General features: G+C 34.9%; 1 long non-coding RNA gene across 1 annotated transcript; it reads right to left on the bottom strand.

The window, feature by feature from the left end:
- Positions 1-3,439: 3,439 nt before the first annotated feature.
- Positions 3,440-7,302, bottom strand: LOC135157709 (uncharacterized). Its single transcript, XR_010296682.1, has 3 exons — positions 7,131-7,302; positions 5,240-5,364; positions 3,440-4,745 (listed from the first exon to the last, which is right to left on the bottom strand). It is a non-coding gene; the product is annotated as an uncharacterized LOC135157709 (long non-coding RNA).
- Positions 7,303-15,428: the final 8,126 nt, after the last annotated feature.

Raw genomic sequence — 15,428 nt, 5'->3', positions numbered from 1 at the left:
GTGGTTCAAAATGAAAGTTTAGTCTTACAGCTTTACATATGCCTATACTTCGTACACTAAATTTGATATTTTCCTCCAATTACCTCTAAAATGTTTGTTTGTCTTCTTAGCTCAAGAATATATGTGTTTGACACAAAATAATGTCGAGCCCACAACATCGCTCGAGATAATGGAGAATATTATAAATTTTGTGAACAAAAATCATAAATTATTGAGGGTAACCATTTGAAATAACATTCCCACTTTTTGCAATTACCATAGAATGTTTTCTCATTTCGTAATTGATTACTTCAATCTATATCCTCTATATAAATTATATACTTTCAATAAAATTGATTTTCCAAGAGTTTAACCGACCAAGATCTATTTCAATTCCATGACAGAGTGTAGTACGTTCACCTGAAATTTCTCTTAACTCTCTTTTATGTTTTGTTAAAGGGATGGTCCAGGCTGGAAATATATGTAGAGTAAAATTCACAGAGCAAAATGCTGAAAATTTGACCAAAATCCGATAACAAATAAAAAAAGTTATTGAATTTTAAAGATTTGCATTATTCCGGTGAAACAGTTCTATGCATGTCTTTATGAATATTCATTAGGTGGGCTGATGATGTCATATCCCACTTGTTCTTTTGTATTTTATTATACGGAATTAGGTTTATTCAGAATTTTTCTACCAAGAACTAACAGAATTGGATTTACAACTGATTAAGTGCATTAGTTATTTATTGCTGCAACTTCATCATAATGGATGTATGAAAAAATGAAACATTAATGATTTCATGTAATAACATAAGAAAAAGGAAAGTGGGGATGTGACATCATCATCCCACCTTATGAATACTTATGAGATGTGCATATACCTGTTTTCACAAAATATTGATAAACTTTAAAATTCAATAACTTCGTTAATTGTTATCCGATTTTGATGAAATTTTCAGCATTTGCTTTGTGAATTTTATTCTGTTTATTTAGATATAATTGTTTTCAGCCCAGACCATCCCTTTAAGACCGGGGACCTTTTCATACCCTGACCCTTTCCCAAGCATTATAAAATGTATATTGCCCAGCAGTTTGTTTGAAGGAAAATATAACGGGCAAAACATGGAAAATGTTGTTGACTGATTGTTTTATGTGCATGGTATGGCGCCATTTAGGTACTTCGCAGTAAAATCTGCGTACTGTGCGAAGTGTTAAAAGAATATGAAAAAACTTTGAACATTACGGCCTATATTAGGCCCTATAACCCCCCCCCCCCTAAAAAAAAATTAAAGAAAAAGAAAACAAAATATAAAAAAATAGAAAGATAGACAAATAAGGGTAAAAAACTTGAATTTGAATAACCCTAACCATCCTTAAGTAAATGATAAATCACCTTAGACATGGTGAGTCGTGCTCGCACCAGCGCGATGTCGCTATTGTTAAAACTGCTAGCAATTGCTTTCTGAAGACAAGAATTTATATCTATCTATCTATCTACCTATCTATCTCCCTATCTATCTACCTATCTATCTATCTATCTAATTATCAATTCATTCATTGAAGGTGGACGTATGACGACGTACATGTATTATTAATGAATTAATCTAATCGTCGCCAATGATGTCTGGCGATAGAGAGATTGGAGAGCGCCATCACGTTCAACATTACCTATTTGCTTTTGGTTTCTCTAAGTTTGCAAGAAAGTTGACTGGATACTGCATGCGTGCTAAATGAAATTTAACTAACGGTCCTGATTTGAATGGCGAATATAAAATGCTAGTAACCAGAAAAGAAAAAACAAAAGTTGAAAAGTAACATTAACAATAAACAGGAGCTCTACTGACAAACTTTTAAATGAATATTCATAAGAAGAAGTGATATTATGTACACGGGTAAAAATACAAGATCACGAGTGGAGCCTGTGGAGGGACGATTGGGCTCGAAAGTAGGTATCTCTCGATCCCCGCGCATGATGAGGTGAAACTGAAAGCAGAGTGAGGAATTTTCTTCCTGCGACCTGCGTAACAGTAAGTATCTATCTATCTAAATCAGGTTACTAATGGATAATTCTATTCATATTTTATTGATTCATTTAATTGCGAAGGTGGACGTATTACGAAGTACATCATTATGAATTAATTTAATCATCGCCAAATATGTCTGGCAATAGAGAGCAGGGGGGTGAAACTCCGCTTCTGCATCCGGTTAGACATGGGGGAAATTTTGGAAGGTCAAAAGTGCACACTGCTCCCATTTTACGCGTACAAGCCTATGGACACCACAACTTCATGGCACACCAGCGAAACGGAGGCGTGGTCATAATTGGCCTGCGCGCACAGCGTAAAGATATGCAAATAAGTATATTGTTACTAATTAGCATAATGCGCGACGTGATTGATTATGAAATGAGTTGCGTCTTTGGTAAATAATATTAAGGTAGACTATGTCATTCATTCCCCCGTTCACCCCCCGGTATTCAGTTGTTAATTCATCTTTCCTTGTTTACATATTTTCCTGTCGCGATTATTGCTACATCAATTAATACAATTATTTATTTGCTATAGCTATTTCCCTTGAAGAAATGTGGAAGCTTACAAGGAATTCATAGGATTGAACTTAGGGATCTGCTTGCTCGATCTATTCATGCAGTCATCACTGCATATTATTTTCATTACACATTATTAATAGCCATAATTATTAATATGTTTGGGGTTTTTTTTAGGGGGGTAAATGCTTAAAATGATCAGAGAAATCTGAGCAAGAGAGCAAGGCAATTTAGGAGGCCATTTTGTCTTTATTTTGAAATTGAAATGGAAATGAACAATATGGTGCAAATCTTATAAAGATTAAAAAAAAAAAAAATCTGAGTTTGGGATGGGAGCAAAATCAAGACAGCCCAGTACCCCCCCCCCCCTCCCCCTGCATGACTTCACTCTCATCAAGGCTATCTTAAAAAGGTCACTTCCAAACAAGATGAAATTTTATTTGTACCTGCCCGCCCCAAAATCTATCCCATCGATCCCACCCTTCCCCTTCTCTCTTCCACACACACACATACATGTACCACATAATCATGCGAGCAAACAATTATTCTCATATCATTTTTATCCCACTCTTAAATCAAACTCATTTATATCTTTAGGAAGAATATCTAATTTGGCTGCACCTGATCTTAAAATGTCACAGTATGCCATATTTTTATGAGCTATCTTGCCATGCATGCATGGTATTTTGATACTTTATGTTATACTCTTACCTGTTGTACTAGTATTATACCCATAGATACCTGACAAACAAAATCAATCAATCAGTAGCACCATCATATTCCAGTCATATAGAAGTATTCTTCATTATCATCATTACCTACATCACAACACAGTTTGGTAGCAATAACATCATTATCACATATCTTTCACGCAATGTGAATAAATAAATCACGAATATCAAGATTAGAAAGTATATTTCAAATTAAAATATTTATTAAGGAATCAATTTCTGAATATGTGATCAAAATATTCCTATCCTCTTTTTCTCGCCAAAGCATCACATTACATCAGCAAAATGCATATAATGAATGCAACAGAAATTGCAAGGCTGTTACAAGGGAGGGGATGTAATTTTTTTGGTAAAATCTAGAGAAAACAAATAAAAAAAATCACTTTCATAGGTATTGATAAGCCTTATATAGTCAATATAAGGGGACATCAAGGATGTCATTTAAAAAATTAACGATATACCTCTCTCTCAAAGTCGGTTACTCAAATATCAAGTAATTTTTTTCAGCATTTGCTGACAAGAAATAGCATGCTAATCTAACCGAGGGCACTTCACAAAAAAGGGAGCACATTGCCACATTTCTCTAAAGAGTGCCTTCCCAAATCTGCACATTAGTAAATTAGTAACAAAATTGCTTATTGTCTATTGTTGTGAAGTGCTGCTAGAGCTGTGTTCTATTTCCAACCATTTTTTTTTTTCATTTGAAGAGCTAATTTAGTTCATAATACTGGACATGAACAATACAGTGCTACAAGAACAAAAAGAGATTAAAACGAACAAAACAGTGCAACTTTTCACTTCCCCAAAAAATAAATGTCCAGCACTACAGATCCTTGTTTCATAAAGACGTCAATTATGGTAAATTTGCCCCAATTGTAACTAGCATGGGAACCTCAATGTTGATCTGTTACTTTTAATAATGTTTCCATGGTTATTACCAGAATGGCAAAGAGTTAGAGTAGTGGTTAGACTTAATGAAATGGGGTCCAGGAGTGAGAGTGATTTCTTAATCCTTTGTTCTGTCACCTTGTTTTTTTAGTATGCACATTTTCAATGAAAATCCATTATTTCTTATTGTCTTATGTATGTCTGTAGGCATGTACATAGCCCAGAACTCAGTAAAGACCCATTCTGAATTGATTATATTACCAGAATACAACTTATCCCTTTCAAACTACTTATATCATTAACAGTTCTTTCACTACTACTACATGTAGATGATTAGAACATTAATAAAGGGTGGGTAGGTGTGCCCTTTGGGAAAATATTTCAATCTTGTGTGAAACCTATGGACCTAAATATCAATACTCCAATTTTTTTCTACAGATGTGTAGTTCAAGCAACATTCAATATGTATTGACATGTTTATTCAAATTCATTCAATTTTTAAAATGTGTAATTGTGATGAAGTAGCTACTTGTTATGAACTTGGCCTCCATATTTCTTCTTATAATCTGCCCTGGTGATACTCAAACTGCCTGCGGAACCTGCATGGTAAACACAAAAAAGAAAAGAACAAAATGAGCTGCTGATATTAATTATTCTTACTCATCTAGTTCAGTTATTAGAGAGTTTTAAACTTTTAATTAGGCCCTAATCTTCCATGCAATATTGTTTAGATAATGCACATGTAGTAATCTATATAGCAAGATAAAAATCATAGATCACTATTTATAAGCATTATTCATAGAACTTTTTTGATTAAGTGTGTAAACTCATTCAAATATATATCATAAAATTGCTCTCAATATTTTGATATTTTGATATCACATATGACTCATGTAGATAAGATAAGAGACATGGACAATAAGTATGCATTGATGAGAATGGAAATACTGGTGAATCTGAATACAAATAAATATTTACTCACAACGGAGCTTTACTATATGGGATAACATGATTCAGAAAAAGTTGCTATAGCCCTCCCCCCCCCCAAAATAAAAAAGAAATAGGAGGCCTTTTTTAACGAAAACAAGCATACCTTACAAGTTTTCAGTTAAAATATCCTGTTCCTCATCAGATTGTAACTCTTGGTGATGTGTAAATGGTAGTTGACTTTGTACTTCTGACTGGGCTGGGACTGCTAAGAACTTGATCCCATTGGATCTGCAATTAAAAATACACACAATACAGTTTAGAATTTTAGAGGTGATAAACAAAATTCCTCTTTTAAAACAATATTTTCAAAATTTCCAGCTAGTCCTATCCTAAGCCTATGAATATTCCCAACTAGAAAAAAGCTGGTCTTGACCGAAAACTTCCTTCTCTCTGTATTATGTTCCACTGACGAAATAGGCATAGGCCTACCTGGCTCTGTTTCCACTGACCATCTTCATTGTCAATAAGAGTCAGTAAATGGTTCAAGCATATATGTGGCCTACTATAGCGAGGCCTTTTGTCAATCTTATACACCAAGCCAGCTTTGACAGATGTAGGATAATTATTATTTGTGTGATAATTTGGCTCTCGCTCATCCACCAGTGCAAGACAATTGGTTTTTTTTTAATCGTCTAGATCTATAAACATGTGAATCTCTACATCTAAGTGAGTTCCTCTTTAAGTTTAATTTTTTTTTTTTAAGTTAGCTTGCTTGCAAGTTTAAATGACCCTTTGCCTTTCACCATAAATATGGTCAAGTGAGGAGGACAATAAAGATAAATCAATTGGATCAGCCCTCTCTCTACTTATACTTATAAAATTCAGAATGGGGCACTTTAAATTTTGTCACCCCTTCCCATAAAAAAATTGCACTCATGGTATACGACAACTGAGCAGTTTGAAACCTGACAAAGAAATTTTGTCCCCCAAAAATAGGAATCATTTAACTCCGTTGTATAATTTTAGTCCAACGGTCCAGGCAGGGACTAGAATAAAGTTAATTTAAATCTTCGTAGAAAAATTCAAACCAGACAGATCTAGAATTTCATTTTTAGAAATCAAGATCTAAGTTAGACCTATCCTAGGGCCTTACTTTTTAGTAAAAAAAGACTCATGTTAAAATCTGTCTCAAACCATTCCACCAGTGGGCAGTGGCAAATCTACCGATATCAATATCATTCCAAATAGATTTAGTTCATTTAAATAATTGATTTAAAATTAATTTCTTTTTAAATGCAGAGAATTATATTGATTCATATAAAGATGGAATAGCGGTGTCAGTGGCGTACCTGGGATTTTTCACATGGGGGGCAAAACCGTCCGCAAAAAAATTTGACAAGCAAAAAAAAAAGGGTCTTCAACTTCAAGCTCGTCGGGGGGGGGGGGGGGGGGCAGGGATACGTCCTTTGCATGGGTTGTGGCTCGTCAGGGGGGACAGACTGCCCCCTCTGCCCCCCCCCCCCGTAGGTACGCTAGTGAGCGGTGTCAAAAAATCAGTAGGCTCAGGCCCAACTTTAAACTTCAACTCAAGCTTGTCAGTGACATTAATTCCCAACACCTAAATCCTAATGACCTAGCCTACATCGCTATCGGCATTTTCGCAGCCGGCTGGCACCGGCGGTATTAATGCCCATTTCCCGCTCTGACTATATTATTTGGCTTAGATTTAATGCAGCTTTGCCGTTACTGAACAAGTCCACATCTACCCCTGATATATGACAATGTACTGAAATACATATTTAATAAGGACGGACATGAAGCATTCTAATTAACCAACTTAGTTCTACGAAAAACTATTATTTTCTGAGAAAATATGTCAGTCAGATCCGGAGTCAGATCTCACTCTCAGTAATGGAAATATGGAAATTGTGGTTTCCGTAGTAAACTACACAAAGTACATAACTTTATAAGGCCCTGACTGCGACGCCGAACCCCAGCAGCAAACACATTACAATTACAACCGAGATCAAAGCACGAAATTGAACTTAACTTACTTTTATTTGTATGGAATGCCATTACTTTGATGTAGATGTTCCCTCATATATTTTCTGCTCAACTGAATTTCACTCAGAAATCATGATTCCGGATACTAATCCTATAAACAGATAATTAGTCTTGCTATTGTATTTCAAATGTTGAATTTCGCAGAGTAAAAAAGAACGACACTTCGCACAGATATCGTAGGGAATTGTGGGAAGGAAAAAAATGTTTAATGCATGAGGACATGAATAAAACATTAGCGTTTTATCCAATCATACAAGTGCATTATGCGTATTTTGACGTCATTACTCATGAATTAAACATTGACCTTCCAAAATCAACCTTCAAATTGGCCAAATGGCAGCCATGTTTGTTATGTACAAAACCTATGGAAAATAAAAAACGCGCGAAAAGAGTTCCCTCTCTAGCTCCCTTCGGGAGCTTACGTATACGTAAGATCGTATCTATGCGAGTATAAAATGCTAGTAACCAGCAAAGTAAAGACAAAAGTTGAAAAGTAACATTAACAATAAGCAAACTAGTAATATATCTCTATGAATAAACAAGAGCTCTGCTGACAAACTTTTAAATGAATATTCATAAGAAGACGTGATTACAGTATTATGTACACGGGTTAAAAATACAAAATCACGAGCAGAGGGACGATTAAGCTCTACATTTTTCCGGGATCGCATGCATGATGAGGTGAAAGTCTGAAACTGAAAGCACAGCGAGAAATTCTCTTCCTGCGTAACAGTAAGTTTTGATTTTATGGTAAAGTTATGAATTAATTTTGGCAATGATCTTGTCATTTTTCATGCGAGGGTATTATGCAATAGAATGAATTTATAATATATATTTATCACGTTAGTAAGAAAAAACAATCGTTCTCGCTTAATGCGATAAGACCTCGTTCGTAGCCCGACAGCTCCCCGAGAAATGTTTTTAATTTCTCGATGGAACTTCTTTTACTTGTCGCGTTGCTATATCAACTTTTTAAATTCTCACAGTATGGGCATGGCAAATTATCGTTTATAATATGATGATGGTGGTGGTAAATGATGGTGACCATGAAATGTGTTGGTGCCGAATGCTGGTAGATGGGGCTGATTTCTGGATGTAAGTTGAAATTTGATCTAGATCTACCAGTACTGGTGGTGGTGGTGATGGTGACCGTGGTAGTGCCAGTGCAGTGATGATGAAGATGATGATGATGATGATGATGATGATGATGATGATGGTAGTGATGATGATAGTAATGGTGATGATAGTGATGATGATGGTGGTGAATGATGATTATTGCTAATGATTAATTGTGATGATGGTGGTCATGGTGGTAGTGATGGTCGTGATGATACTGATAGTGAGGATGGTAGTGGTGGTGACTGATGATTGATTAATGTAATGATTGTGGTGGTGGTCGTAGTGGTGATGATGATGTTGATAATGATGATGATGGACTGGTGAAGATGATGATTGTGGTGATTGTGGTGGTGGTGGTGATGATGGTGGGGATGATGACAATGGTAATAATGCTGCTGCTGATGAAGAAAGTAGTGTACAGTAAATGGTTATTAGCCAGTCCTGCAAATGATGATAGATGATTATGGTGATTATGATGAAGGTGATTGAATAGCAGTTGTGTATGCGATTCAGATTTGCAATGATAGCAATGGTGGTGATGATAATTAGCATGTAAGATGATTATGATAACAATGAGTCAATGATCATGAAGACTGAGGAGGATAATCATGATGAAAAAAATAGAAGAAGTTTATTATGATGTGGATTTGCAATGATTGGGATAATGTAAACGATGATGGGGATGATGATGACGCTTTGCTAGTCTAATTGTTTTGATAATGATATGCTAAAGATGATGATGATGGTGATGATTAAGGTGATGACAATATATGATGACACAGATCTGTCAAGCCTGAATTTATTTATTGTAGCTCATATATACTTCCAAAGTTCTGTATTAAAGTGTTAAAAACCAAGTACCGGTAATTGCTGTGCATACTGTGAGTATGAAGATTGAATATCAGTATCCAATTTATGTCCTTGATATAAGCAGTAAAGCACTGATTCATACTATCAAAAATTCAATTTCCTACTTAATCCCTGTCCTTTGGTCATGCACACTTTTTTTCCAGGTACATGTTTTTAACTTGGTGTTATAAGACCATGTTTACTCTGTTTATTTCTGCTGAATTCTGTTTGATTTTTTTTTGTCAAAGAAAATAATCACATTGTTGATCATTAGTTTATGATAAACATTGCACTGTTTAATAACCCCTTGATTCTGCCATTACCTGTACCTACTGGTTAAAACGCAAGTATGCACCACTGTGAATGTGTTAGTGTCACATACTGTACATTCATTGTGTTTATGGAGCAATGAGAACAACAGTGTCGGTTAATTGCCAAGCCAACAGGAAATAATTTGAAGGAATGTCTGTCATTATTTGTTTTTCTCCCTCTGCATGACCGAGCAAACCCTAAACAAGTCTGCTGGCTTCTGTTTCTCATGAAATTGATTTTCATTTTGTATCCTGAAATGAAAACTTGATTTTATCTGAGCACTATTCATCATTTTATCATTTGTATTTGTTTGAATAGAGTAATTGTAATGTGATGTTATGTAGAAACAATGGTACATTAATTATGAGAGAGGGTTGCATCATTCACATTAACTTAACATTATTGCTGAATGAGCATACAGGACAACATATTTTCAAAACCACTACTAGAGGTTCTATTCATCATTCAAAACATGTCATATTGTTTGCATTATAACAAGAAGCTCGTTAAGTTTCAGGCCTACCCCTCTAGACAATCTAAGTTGCTTGAAAATTCAGAAATTGGGGCTTGACTATATGTGAATTGTAAAAAAAAATTGAAAAATCATCCCTTTTCTTGACCTGCTTTGCCCTTTTTGCTCTAATTTTTTTTCAATGTTATATTTGACACCCTTAAATTGCATCACATACATGTAGGGCTATATATCATGTGTTAGCTTGTAAGATTTTATACCATGTTTACTTTTTATTTAGCAAATGGAAAATATATTTGTAGTGCCACCTCCCCCCACCCTTGCAAGGAGGATGGTTTAGGGAGAGAAAGAGGGAAAGAGAGAGTGAGGGGGGGGGGGTGATAAATATGGACAGAGAAAAGGAAATTCAGAAGAAGCAAGGGGAGGGGTCCAATTTCAGAGCAATAAAGAAAAGGGGTGTAAGTGGAGTGTGTGGCATGTTTTTTTTTTTTAATGGGAGACTTTGAATAGAGGGGGAAGAGGAAAAGTAGGATAGAATGGAAAGGGTAGAAAGACCAGCACACTTAAAAAAAATTACTTGAGAAAGATTGTAATGAAATAGTTATAGCAGAGATGGAAAATAGACATTTAAGATTGAAATATGTATGAGACTTCTGGTGAGAATATTCCTGGAAAAGGAGATTTCATTTTCCGTGAAAGTGTAACATCACAATATTTCTCTGATTACCGATGGAGGTGGATTTATCAACATGCATTTGTTAAGCTTCATGTATAATCCCCATACTTATTCCATCTCTTCTTCTTTATCTTCCCTTCAGGTTCCAATTTACACAGCTCTCCTCCATTACCATAAATTAGGGCTCAAACTGCTCATCTCCATGGCAACAAGAATCTGCTGAATATTAACACCAGGTAGGCATCAGTGATATGCGTACGTCAGTTAAAGTATTTTACATCAAACGATATTCAGCTTGCAAGTGTATTCTAAGAATTTTTATTTTGATAGATGATACAATTCCTTTGATTCATCACCTGTGTTGTTTACCTTCAATAAAAAAATTGGAATATACAATTATGAAAGGGCATTTTTTTCATTTTGAGATGGAATTAGATGCAAATAAATGACATAAGATAGTACCTTTATAGTACACCTTGTCATCATGTAATATCTCTATGCTTCCAAAGGTATTTTATAATAGCATGCCTGTTAGTATTTTGCAATTAGGAAAGTTTGGAGAAAGAAATAAAATGACAGTATAATTTTTTTTGGCGTGGTAGAAATCTTTACAATAATCAGTATAATCATGTTTACAAAATATTTAATATGAGAAAACAATGAGAGAGAAAAAATGTATAAACTAACATACGTAATCATGCTGGACATCAATATTTTAGTTTCGAGGGATACTTTGATGTTGAAAATCAAAAGTTTAGCATGGTTTTTTCTCAGTGAATAGGTGTTCAAAGAAGAAGCTAAAAGTTTTTTTTTTAAATAGAGCAGTTCCATAAAGAGAAGATAAATAATGAAACATGACACATGAAATCTTCACTTTGAAAGAGACATCAAAACTCTTTGGTATGCAGACAGCCTTACTCTACTTCTCCATTTTCATTAAATTTGCGTAAAATTTCCAAACTTAGATCCAATATTCGGTTGCAAATAGACCCAAATTGGCTCCCCACTGTAAGACCCTGCATGCATCTTTCCTAGTGATATCTCATTGAGAAAAAGAACCTCAATGCTGCCTTCATCTGTAGGTATTTCCATGCATGATATTCTCTTGTTATTGATGAAATGGTTGAAGTGATGGGATTTAGTCTTCATCAGTAAATCCATCAAGGAGACCCTTTTGTAGAATGTATTATTCATGACTCGCTGCCAGGAATCTTGTACACCTTTCATTCATTGAATTTGGAGGAGGAATATTTGCGCCTTTTCCACCTTATTTTCTTTTTTCTACCTCTAGTGAAACCTGCATATTTAATGTAACTATGAAGTTTTTTTGTATATCATCTTGTTTTTTTAATAGAGAGATTATCTTTCTGCCTTTTATCTCTTTTCTTTCTTTTAGTTTTAGTGAAGCCTGCTTATTCAGAGTCATACTTTCCAATTTTGTTGGCTACTTTCCTTTTTTGAAAAATATTTTGTTTCTACTTTTTATTTTATTCTCTGCTCTGTTTCTAATTCCATTAGAACCTACAACTCAAGTGACATGATGCAAAAGAGAAAAAAACTATCCATTTAACATTTTATCTGAACCTCCTCTATTCTATTTTCTGTGTATCTTTCCTTATTTATTTGTGATGGAAAATTTTCTCTAATTTTCATCCTTTGGTAATGCCAAAATGTTTTTGGTCACAATTTGATTTTATATCATTTAGCTATAAAAGCTTTCCAACTCTAATAGAATGCTTTTATTCCTCTGATTTCGCAAGACCTTAATATCCTTTTCACTACTTTCAGGCACTTATATTGCAAAAATACCGAGTGTAATAAGTACTATCTTTAAGAAATTGTGAACAAAAAAATATGAATAAGAGGTGAACTTATGATATTTTGCACGCTGTCAGGTATTAATATCGCACTTCTCTGTTTATTCAATGTAATTGAAAACGTCTCAATGCAGTGAGTTTTCTGCAAACACAAAAAGTTGAACTCTGTCAGGATTACCATCGCTTATCCACACACCACTTTATTTCAGGTCTTTGTTTACTTTCATACATTTTGAGCCGATAAGTCATCATTAATCTGTTTGTGAAGAAAATCTAACTGATTTCTCCCTCAAAGTAGATGCATTGAAGCTTATTAAATGCAGTAGATTATATAGATTTTATATTTAATCTAGTAATCGTGTAAAGATGGATTCATATACTCGTATGTGAAATTATGAAAGCCAACAATAGTACATGCGTATCCTGCAATCAGCGTTGATTCCCTCTGCGATTTTTTTCTTAGCAATTTGATCATTTATCACGGATTGGGAATTCAGTACGTTGCTTGGTTGCCAAGACGAATCCAGTGAAGCATGAAAGATTCAAAGCACTTTGGAGTGAAACCAATATATTTATTCTTAGCACTCACTATTTAGGTGTGCATTGCCATTATCAATTTTATGATATTCTGGCAGTGAAATCGAGTGAGAGATATATGCGTCAAGTCAGGTGGAATGCTTTTGTTGAGTTATACTCTGAGGTAGAAATAAAGAGTAGTCATGGAAGTCGTTTTAATGGATGCTAACAAGTCCAGTCTGTAGAATCCATGGAATATTGCTTTGTACATTCCGATATCCTTTTCCCATTGATGTACATTAGTGCAGCCTATTCCCAAATTACACACACAGAGGAATACAGAGAGAGCTTATTTTTGAAGAAATTGCAAGAATAAAACCAAACTTAATAGCTAGATGATAATGATATTTCCTCACGAGTAGGGAGCTTACAAAAAAAAATGTGAAGCTTTGATTAGAATAAGGTGGTGCAGTGGTTTCAATTTTGTGTGAAGTAGAAAGTTAGTTCTAAAACAGACATCAAGATTAATTTCTGAGATTACCAAATGCTGTTTGATCCATTGTGTTTTCTGTGAGTGTGCTCCTTTATTATAAAATCTACAAAAATGAAAACAAAAATTAGGTTTTATTTATTCAACAGTTCAACAGAAATAGCAGATATGTGATGTCATTGGCTCTCCTTTTGCTTTACAGAGTCTGTAGTTCACATATGATGTACATTTCACAATAATTGTGTTATGCTGGTTTGATTTCTGTCTTTCTTTTTCAAATAACTTTCTGTTAGGGTGGATTTGACCTGCAACAGTTTAATTACAGGGTTAGACAAAGATGAATATGAATTTATCAATGGCATAGGTTGTATGGGTCAGACACTCAGACTACAATCACTGTTATATTGCAACGTTAGACAAAGAAAAAAATAATACTCCAGTGACATACTGCAGGTTGTATGGGTCAGACTTCAATTCCTGCACTTTTCTAGCAAGAAGCAGCTTGCACAACCTCACAAGTCAATGTATGCAAAGCCATGACATGGACAATCAGAAGGTGATGAACTCAAAGATGTCAACAGCTTCTGGAAAGTTGTTTCTTCAAGATATCCTTCAAACATTCTGTGTTTGCAGAGAGTATTGTCATGGCTGATTCCGATAGAAGTAGAATCAACTATGACCTCAGAGTTCTCCATCCTCTGTCTTCAATCCGAGACTGTTTTCTTCAACTTGTTTCCACTTTGTGGTAGCTGTTGTTTGCCAACAGTGTCCACTGAGTGATGTATTTGAAAGGGAGTTTTATTTGCAGATTTTTAATCCTTTCAGAGAGGAAAGCAGTTGTTTCCATTTGAAAAGGAAAGAATGTATTCTGGAGAAGAAAGGTTTTTAAGGAGGTTGCAAACATGTGAGTTCAACCAGGGGATTGAATTCCATGTCTTGGGTCAACCATGGATAGGTCCATGGGTCAACCAATGGTGGAATGAGCCAACAAATTCGAGAGGGCCCAATATTGCGTATGTGACAAAATTATTCAAAAGTAAAGTGAGGCTGCAAAAGTTTTTACCTTTTTAAAATGAAATCTAATTTTGTGATAGATTTCGACACAATATTCAGAAAAAAAACATGACATCCTTCACTTTTTTCCTGTTATTTCTTTTCGCCTTCTTTTTTTTTTTAACTTTTTTTTTTTTTGGGGGGGGTGCTTGGCCCCAAGCCACCTCTCAGTATGCCAGTAGGTTCAACCAAAGTCACATCTACTTGCTTCATGACCATGACACACCAACATACATGTAAAACTTCTACCAACTTGGTAAATAAAAAAATAATAAAATGGAAATAGGCTTTTACTATTCCCTTTCCCCGCAAAATAAAAAAGTAGCCCTCATAAGTTGTGATACAGCCCCCATTAATTTTTTCTGGAATCAATAGCAAGTGAAATTTGGTATGACTGATGACCAGAAAGAAAATATTTCCCACATTCAGAAAATATTTTTCTTTCCCAGCTATTCAAACTTTCATCCACTGGACTTTCTCTAGGAAATCCCAGCTAACTTAAGAAATGTTATTTTGTTTGTCTACTCAAATACCAAAGTGATTGAGGCATGTGATTGATAAATAGTTTTGTTGAGTGTACTGCAAGGTGCTACATAAGCACTTGCCCGATTGCCCGGGGCAAGTAAAAGTTAGAGTTCGGCAAGTGCTTTGAAGTAAAGACCAACACTACTTGCCCGAATTGGGCAAGCAAAATTCTCACAGTAGAATGGCCAAAATTAGAGTCGAAATGATATGATATTGATCCTAATTTCGGTCATGGCAGGCAAGATAAAATCACTTTGGAAAAAGAAATGCAATAACAAGGTAGATCAATTCATGTCAAAAGAGAGAAAAGGGTCAATGGTTTATTAAACCACAAAACTTTCTTTTGAAGAGGTAAACAAAAAATTTCAAGGATTTTTTCGGGCAAGTGAAATAGATTTTGGGGCAAGTATATTCCAACTATTTAAAAATTTGCTTGCCCGACCGGGTAAGTACTTCTAA

The sequence above is a fragment of the Lytechinus pictus genome, unplaced genomic scaffold, assembly GCF_037042905.1.
Source record: "Lytechinus pictus isolate F3 Inbred unplaced genomic scaffold, Lp3.0 scaffold_19, whole genome shotgun sequence".
NCBI classification, from domain to species: Eukaryota; Metazoa; Echinodermata; class Echinoidea; order Temnopleuroida; family Toxopneustidae; genus Lytechinus; species Lytechinus pictus.
The sequence above is the reverse complement of the archived record's forward strand: the minus strand, read 5'-3'. Positions and strand labels throughout refer to the sequence as shown.